Raw genomic sequence first — 9,260 nt, 5'->3', positions numbered from 1 at the left:
GCCCGACTGGTTCCATCGGGTTCCGGTTCCGGTACCGGTTCCGGCCGGTTCCCCGGTCCATATGCTCATCCCTAGTTTACAACTTTCATTTAGTTTCTCACACCCTTGAGTAGTAAGAGTGTATAAACCTACTTGAACAACCAATTACCTTCCAGTAAATTATCATAGGGATAATTTGGAGATATCAAACATAATTCCTATTACAAGGAATCACACAAGAGTCAGTTCATTCATGAGTCGATACCAGTACATTACCTGATACATGAGTACATTTACATTTGATTACATGATACATGAGTACGTTTACATATACTTACATGATACATGAACACGCTTACATGAACGCATTACATGAGTACCTTTACGTAGATACACTTAACTGTGTACATTAACATGAATACTTATATCTCGAATTGTGAGGATGATTTATTAGTACCTTCTGTGTAAATCTTCCTGCATATCCCTAGTACCTCGGGATATCTAGACAGGACCCTATCCCTAGTACCTCGGGATATACGGACGGGACTAACCATTCCGGAACCCATCTGTTAGCAACAGTGGGTGACGAACATCTACGGATGCCTAAGGTTATTACTTATACTAGGAGTGTCTTTACAGGGACTAACCCTTCCTCCGCCCTGCTGCTACAGAGGACAATTGGACAATCTTCGGATGTTCATTAGGTTATATAGGTTGTGTTAGCCCTAGTACCTCGGGATAACAGTTATATACGTCGTGTTAGCCCTAGTACCTCGGGATAACACTTACAATAGTACATTTTCCTGTTTACTTTATTTTGTGATACTTTCACATAAACGATGAGTTAGACTAAGTACTTTAGTACTAAACAATTAAAGGAAAAACTATCATTTTACTAACAAAACATTCGGGTCTTGGTAGAAGACTACATCTCAAGCTGATAGAAAATAAGGGATTTTCTAGGGCTTTTCATACTTACATCAACATTCTCATTTAAAGGTTTGCATGACTTTTAAAATAGCTTTTAGTAAGCAAGACAATGACACTTAAATACTTACGAATTCACCAGCTTTAAAGCTGATACTCTCTTTCAAAATAACTTGTATTCTCAGGTCAACAGTAGACAGGTACGATGGCCAGGTTTTGAGAAGACGGAGCAGACAAGTCTCGTGTTTTATTTTGATTGTATATTTTTGGTGTCTTACTACAATGAAAGAACACACATGTATTAAAACTTTACTTATAATGCAATGGATGATGTTGTTGTTTGTTTATTATATTACACTGTTGTGATACTGTACATGACGTCCTCCACCCCTGAACGTTTCCGCCGTTCGTGGTTTTGGGGTGTGACAGATTAGTATCAGAGCATTGTTTATAGTGAATAAAGTATATCAACCCATAAAAGATATACTAACTATAAATACATCGGGATTAAAACACTTTGTCTAAGAGTTATACTTTGAAATAATAAAATATTTAACAAAGTATACGTGCCTGCATTCATACTAAAATCAGTGTCACAACGACAAGAACAAAAGTATTACGATTGTTGAATATCACAAGTAAGCCTGGGGATATATGGTCAGTCTTGGGAATGGCATAGCCTGATCAACTATGCTGGTCCGAGGAGTGATTAGAATATGCCCAAGAATGGTTGTGATATGGCAACAAGTCTAAAAACTTACCAACACAACCATAAAGAAATACCATAGGGGTATTTGGTATTACTATAATTACCTTAGTCAGTTCGTCTATTTTAGCTATTTCTTATAATCCCTTTTCTCGCGTAGATTAAAATGGCTGGATTTCACCATGGCGACCCGTACTTCCCAAACCAAGGCAATGCTGGTTGGCTAGAGGCAGAACCAGAAGATGATCACCCAATCCCTTTGGACGATCACCATGCTGAGGGTTTTTCCGATAGTTCTAACTCGGAGCCAGAAGTCAACAACCTACCCCCAAATGCTCAAAACCCAAACCTGAACCCCCGCCCTATGTTTCAAGGACCCACACCTCTGTGGGCCACTGACTTGACTACATGGAGTCATGAACAGGTTCAGCCCATTCCCTACAATGGAGACCAAACTTTCTACAACCTCACTGAAGGAGGTTCTGCCGATAGAGTCCTACCAATCATGGTGCGTAGGATTTCTCAGAACTCAATAATGGCTCAGGCGACTATCAATCAAGTCTTGGAAGTTGACGCCAACTCTGGTGTTAACACTGTCCACATTTGCCAACTAGAGTCTGCTCATGAAAGGACTCTGGTCCGCAATGCAAATCTGTAAAGGGAACTTGCTGAAACCCAAGCTGAAGTTAGAGAACTTCGAGCTCAGCAAGCAAGGTAGGACAGGCGTATAAGGGACATTGAACGTCTACTGTCGGGATCGAGGACTCATGCTAGCAGTTCTCGTTGCCGATAGAATCTCGTCGACTCATCTTTTGGATGTAACCTAGTTTATGTAAAACTTTGGTCTAATTTCCTATCTGTATAAATCGTAGACCTGTTATGTCTTGATCTAGTCTTAATTCTGTCAAAATTTTCCATCTTGGTTGATGTAAGGCCTACTTCTAGGCCATTTTTCCCGAACTTGTTACATCTATAATTCTAGTATTATTGACAAATATCTAATCTTATGGAAATTATTATCCAAATGCTATCTTCTTCATTTAGTCATACTATTCCTTCTGTTGTTGGGCTATGGTGATTTAGTCCATGAGACACATTCATTAATCATTATTCTTATCCATGTCGTCATCTTTTAAACGTATAGTTAAAGATGCCGCCACACAGGAATCCAAGGCGAAACCCAAACAACGAAGCACCAATACCACCACCTGAACCTCTTCAACCACCAAATCCTTTCGATGCCAACATGTTCCAGGCAGCTTTCACAGCAACAGTTGCAGCTGCTGTGTCAGCAATCAACGCTCCTACCCCTAGTGGATCAGGAACAGGTGCACCACCCTCGAACCACGGCGAAAGCCATGGACACCCTCGGGAATGCACCTACAAGGACTTCACTAACGCCAAACCCCGCAGCTTCAATGGAACTGGGGGTGTTCTGGTGTTGAGACAATGGATTGAAAAGATGGAATCTGTCTTTGAAATCTGTGCTTGTCAGGAGGGCAACAAGGTCAAGTTTGCAGCTTGTACCTTCTCTGACAGAGCACTAACATGGTGGAACAGCCATGTTAACTATCTGACTTTGGTGGTGGCGTATTCCATCGGCTGGGAAAAGTTGAAAGACATGCTGATGAAAGAATATTGTCCTCGAGGTGAAATACAAAAACTCGAGCAAGAATTCTTGGGTCTACAAATGGTTGGATCCGACATCACGACCTATACAAATAGGTTCTGTGATCTGGCAAACTTATGCCCTGATATGGTTGCTCTCCAGAGCAAAAAGATAGAGAGATATATCTGGGGACTGTCGCCCCAGATCCAGTCAAGTGTGATCGGTTCCAGGCCTATTACCTTCGATAGCGCCAAGGAACTGGCACAATCTCTCATCGATCACTGGAAACCTCAGAACCCAACAATCCCTACCCCCGTACCACAAAAGCCCAACCCCGAATACAACAAGAAGGGGTGGAATAAGAGGAAAAGAGGGGCTTCGCAAGGATCCTCCAATAAACAACAACTTGTGGCGATCAATGCTGCCACAGTGACTCCTGTTGTCCCTACGAACCCCTTACCCGCAAAAACTTATGTTGGAACTCTTCTGAAGTGCACCAAGTGCAACTACCACCACCATAGACCTTGCAAGGAGATGCAGTGCTCTAACTGCAATAGGAAGGGGCATACAGCCTGTTACTGCAAGGCTCCAACAGCTCAAGCCGCCTAGGTTCCTAATGCCGGTATGGGCCAAACTTGCTACGGTTGTGGCTAGGTGGGTCACTACAAGAGGAACTACCCTAAAGTGGGGATGGCTGGAGGAGTGGGAAGAGTTATGGCCCTAGGCCACAAGGAAGCATTAGCTGATCCTACGATAGTTACTGGTATGTTCCTCCTCGATAACTCATATGCTTGCATACTTTTCGATAGTGGAGCCGAGAAAAGTTTTGTAAGTCACAAATTTGCACACCTGCTTAAACAAAAACCATGTGCATTAGATAATTCATTCACGGTAGAAATGGCTAACAGGAAAACAGAGAGTACAAACTGCATATACGTAGGTTGTACCTTAACTTTACATGGCCATACTTTCAAGATAGATCTCATGCCAGTCCCAATTAAATGTTTCGACATTATCATCGGTATGGATTGGTTGAGTCTTCTTCGCGCCGACATTATGTGCTTCGAAAAAGCAGTTCGTCTTAACCTTCCTAACAACGAAACCTTAATTATCTACGGCGACAAACCTAGTATGAGCCTTCGCATCATTTCGTGCATTCAAGCCCAGAAGTGTTTGCGAAAGGAGTACCATGCATTTCTCGCACACGTCGTCAATACCAGTCAAGATCTGAAAGACATCCAGAAAATCCCAGAAGTACGCGACTTTCCCGACATCTTCCCAGAAGAACTTCCCAGTTTACCACCGCAACACCAAGTCGAGTTCAGAATCGACTTAGTGCCAGGGGCTACTCCTGTAGCCAAATCTCCTTATCGTCTGGCACCGGCTGAAATGCAGGAACTTTCCAGTCAACTTAATGAACTTCTCAAGAAGGGATTCATTCGACCAAGCTTCTCACCATGGGGAGCACCGGTCTTGTTCGTAAAGAAGAAAGATGGATCGTTTCGCATGTGCATCGACTATAGAGAACTCAACAAACTTACCATTAAAAATCGTTATCCTTTGCCCCGCATTGACGATTTATTTGATCAACTTCAAGGAGCCAACTACTTCTCAAAGATAGATCTGCGATCCGGATATCACCAACTACGAGTGTTAGAGGAGGATGTTCCCAAGACAGCCTTCCGAACTCGTTATGGGCACTACGAGTCTGTAGTGATGCCATTCGGATTAACTAACGCGCCCGCAATATTCATGGATCTGATGAATAGGGTGTGTCGTCCTTACATGGATCAGTTCGTCATCATCTTCATTGATGACATAGTCATCTACTCTCGAAGTAAGGAAGAACATAGTCAACATCTCCGTAAAATCTTAGAAACATTGCAATCGGAGAAGCTCTACACGAAGTTCTCAAAGTGCGAATTTTGGATTCGGCGAGTCGAATTTTTGGGCCATGTTGTTAGCGAAGAGGGAATACACGTGGACCTCTCCAAGATCAAAGCCATTGAGAACTGGTCAGCACCGAAGACACCTACCGAAATTCATCAATTTCTAGGTCTCGCTGGCTACTATCGCAGGTTCATTCAGAACTTCTCCTGCATAGCAAAACCTTTTACAATCCTGACCCAGAAAGGGGTGGCCTTTGACTGGGAAGAGAAACAGGAAAGAGCGTTCCAAACGCTCAAACGAGCCTTGTGCACCGCCCCGATACTATCCCTTCCCGAAGGGATAGAAGACTTCATTGTCTATTGCGATGCATCCAATCAAGGACTCGGATGTGTTCTGATGCAGTGAGGTAAAGTCATCGTCTATGCCTCGAGACAGCTGAAGACACATGAGGTTAACTACACAACCCACGATCTTGAACTAGGAGTAGTTGTGTTTGCTCTGAAGATCTGACGACATTACCTGTACGGTACAAAACGCACGATCTTTACAGACCATAAGAGTCTACAACACATTTTCGACCAGAAAGAGCTCAACATGAGACAACGACGGTGGGTCGAGCTACTTAGTGATTACGAGTGCGAAATTCGTTATTATCCGGGTAAAGCCAATGTAGTAGCCGACGCCCTAAGTCGGAAAGAATATACTGGTCGTAGAGTCAAATCTTTGACTCTAACTATCCATTCACACTTGTCCACGCAAATAAAGGAGGCTCAGCTCGACGCTTTGAAACCTGAAAACGTGGCGGGTGAATCCCTTAGAGGGATGGATAAGAACTTGGAAGTCAAGGGTGGCGGAGCCTTATACCTCATGGATCGGATCTGGACACCGAAACACGGTGGCTTCAGAGACTTGGTCATGACCGAAGCTCACAACACTCGTTATTCCGTCCACCCGGGTTCAGATAAGATGTATTTGGATCTTAAAAAGTTATACTGGTGGCCTAACATGAAAGCAGATATTGCTACCTTCGTGAGTAAATGCCTTACTTGCGCAAAGGTCAAGGTCGAATACCAGAAACCCTCCGGTCTCCTACAACAACCGGAGATACCAGAATGGAAGTGGGAGCGGATCACTATGGACTTCATAACCAAGTTGCCCAAGACGACAGGTGGACTTGATTCCATATGGGTCATCGTCGATAGACTGACCAAGTCTGCACACTTCCTACCGATCAAAGAAACAGACAAGATGGAGAAACTTACCAGAACTTACATTAGGGAGATTATAAGGCTGCACGGTGTTCCTTTATCTATCATCTCGGACCGAGATAGTAGATTCACTTCGAGGTTCTGGCAGTCATTACAAAGTTCCCTAGGAACTAGGTTGGACATGAGTACAGCCTACCACCCACAGACCGACGGGCAAAGTGAGAGAACTATCCAAATCTTAGAAGATATGTTGCGTGCCTGTGTGATTGACTTTGGAAAAGCTTGGGATACCCATTTACCCCTTGTCGAATTTTCCTACAGCAACAGTTATCACACGAGCATAAAGGCAGCTCCATTCGAGGCCCTCTATGGCTGAAAGTGCAGATCCCCTTTGTGCTGGGCTGAAGTGGGTGATACCTAGTTAGCTAAGGGACGAGTTCCCGAAATCACTCTCACGGGTCCGTAGATCATTCGGGAAACGACAGAGAAAATCGTTTAGATTCATGAACGATTGAAAGCCTCTAGGGGCCGACAGAAAAGCCACGCTGACAAGCGTAGGAAACCATTGGAATTCCAGGTGGGCGACCGAGTTCTACTGAAGGTCTCACCCTGGAAGGGCTTGATACGCTTTAGGAAGTGTGGGAAGCTCAATCCAAGATACATAGGGCCTTTCGAGATTCTCGCGAGAATCGGCCCTGTGGCTTACAAGCTCAATCTACCGCAAGAACTCAGTAACGTACATCCTACCTTCCACGTGTCAAACTTGAAAAAGTGTCTATCTGAGGAGACTCTTGTTATTCCACTCGACGAGATCGAGATCAACGAGAGCCTCAACTTCGTGGAGGAACCAGTAGAGATCATGAACCGAGAGGTCAAGAAAACAAAGCAGAGTCGTATCCCGGTAGTGAAGGTGCGTTGGAACCCAAAGCGTGGACCGGAATTCACTTGGGAACGTGAGGATCAGATGAAACTGAAATACCCTCACCTTTTCGCTTAGTTATTTGTAATTTCTTATTTGCTTAAATTCTAATTTCGGGACGAAATTCCTTCTAACGGGGGGATGATGTGACAACCCGAAATTTCCATTATGTACAAATTATATCACTTCAATAGAAGTTATAGCAGTCACAGTTAATTTTCAGACTTTTTCGCGTAAGTTTGAGTAATTCAGGGTTTACACTTCAGGAAATATCAGGAGAGTGGGTGCACTAGGGTTTTGTGCAACACTGTTATTCCAACACTCTATTATATTAGAGATCATTTCAGGGATAAAAATATTTTCTGCCAAAAATATCTCAGGACTATAAATAGAATTTTGAACCAAATTCATTCATTATTCACATTTCCAACTAGAGAAAAGCCATTTTCTCTCTCACGGATCTTCGGGTTTTTATACCAAAACGTGAGTAACTCTTTCTAGTAGTGTTAGAAAGCTTTATATGTGTTAATAACATGATTTAGAAGGCTAAATCACTAGATTTAGGAGTTCACTCCCCAAGGTGTTCTTGGGCGGTAAACTCCCGAAACAAAGTCGAGACCGACCCTTGTGTTATGCAACTGCCTTAGAATCATATGTATGTGTGTTAGGGACAAGAAAACAACCAAGAATCACCCAAGTTTGGGAGTTCACGGCCCAAGAATTTCTTAGGCCGTAAACTCCAATTTCAAACTCAAAATGGTGCTTTTAAGGCACCTAAAGCTTTAGACTTTTATCTAGACTTGTTCCCATTTAATCTAAGACCTTAAGCACATCAAAATCACTTATCAAAGTGAGTTTACGGCCAAGACTTTGTTCTTGGGCCGTAAACATGAAAGAAGGGCACCAAAGTGTGCCTAATGTCTTCATATGCTTGGAATAAAAGCCTAGAACTTATACCACCTATGCTTGAGGCTTGAAAACAACAAGAACACCATTCCAAGGGAGTTTACGGCCGTAAACTCAAAGGAAATGGCCTTAGGGCCGTAAACTCCTAAATGGAGTGTTTCTAGACCTTAAACGCTTTCAAGAATTGAACCACCAAGTTGGAATAATTCTAGGAATCATTTGGGACTTCAAAACAAACAATACCCCCATGGTTTGGAGTTTACGGCCGTAAACTCAAGAGTTTACAACCGTATACTCCATGTGTGATGGTATATGGGGAGTAAACTCATATATGGGGTCCTTTGGAACCCTAAACACAAGTGCCTTGTCCCACAATAGCTTAGATGCAATCCTTAGGGCTTAAAACACTTATATAAAGTGTTTATTATGTCTAGGATGTCTTAACATTATCAATTAGTGATTTGAGACTAATTGAGTGCATATATGTGTGATTATAGGTTCATTAGGATCATAGAGTGTGTACAAGTCCTCGCTTGACACCTAGCAATCCTATACCGTTCAGTTCATCCCAATCACCAACTACAGGTGAGTTCATACCCCTAATCAATGTTTTAAATGATTTTAAATGCTTTAAAGTGGGGGGGGGGGGAATACAAGTAGAAACAAACATGTTATTAAATCATTCATATGTATTTTATAACTGTGTTTGTCATTTAACAGATTTCACATACTACAAAATGTGATGCATGAAATGGTTTTAAATCTTAAAAACACATTGTTATCAAATGTTTAACCTTTGAAATGTATATTAAAATGACATCAAGTCATTGTTAATTATTGTTCAAAACCCATAAGATGTCTTACAAAACCATTTTACATTCTTGAACTAAACTATGCATGTACACTTATATTCTTATATATGTATTGATGTTATAGTTTACAACTTTCATTTAGTTTCTCACACCCTTGAGTAGTAAGAGTGTATAAACCTACTTGAAAAACCAATTACCTTCCAGTAAATTATCATAGGGATAATTTGGAGATATCAATCATAATTCCTATTACAAGGAATCACACAAGAGTCAGTTCATTCATGAGTCGATACCAGTACATTAC

This window comes from Lactuca serriola, chromosome 4 (assembly GCF_051521515.1).
Source record: "Lactuca serriola cultivar US96UC23 chromosome 4, Lser_US96UC23_V15, whole genome shotgun sequence".
In the NCBI taxonomy this organism is placed as follows: domain Eukaryota; kingdom Viridiplantae; phylum Streptophyta; class Magnoliopsida; order Asterales; family Asteraceae; genus Lactuca; species Lactuca serriola.
The sequence above is the reverse complement of the archived record's forward strand: the minus strand, read 5'-3'. Positions refer to the sequence as shown.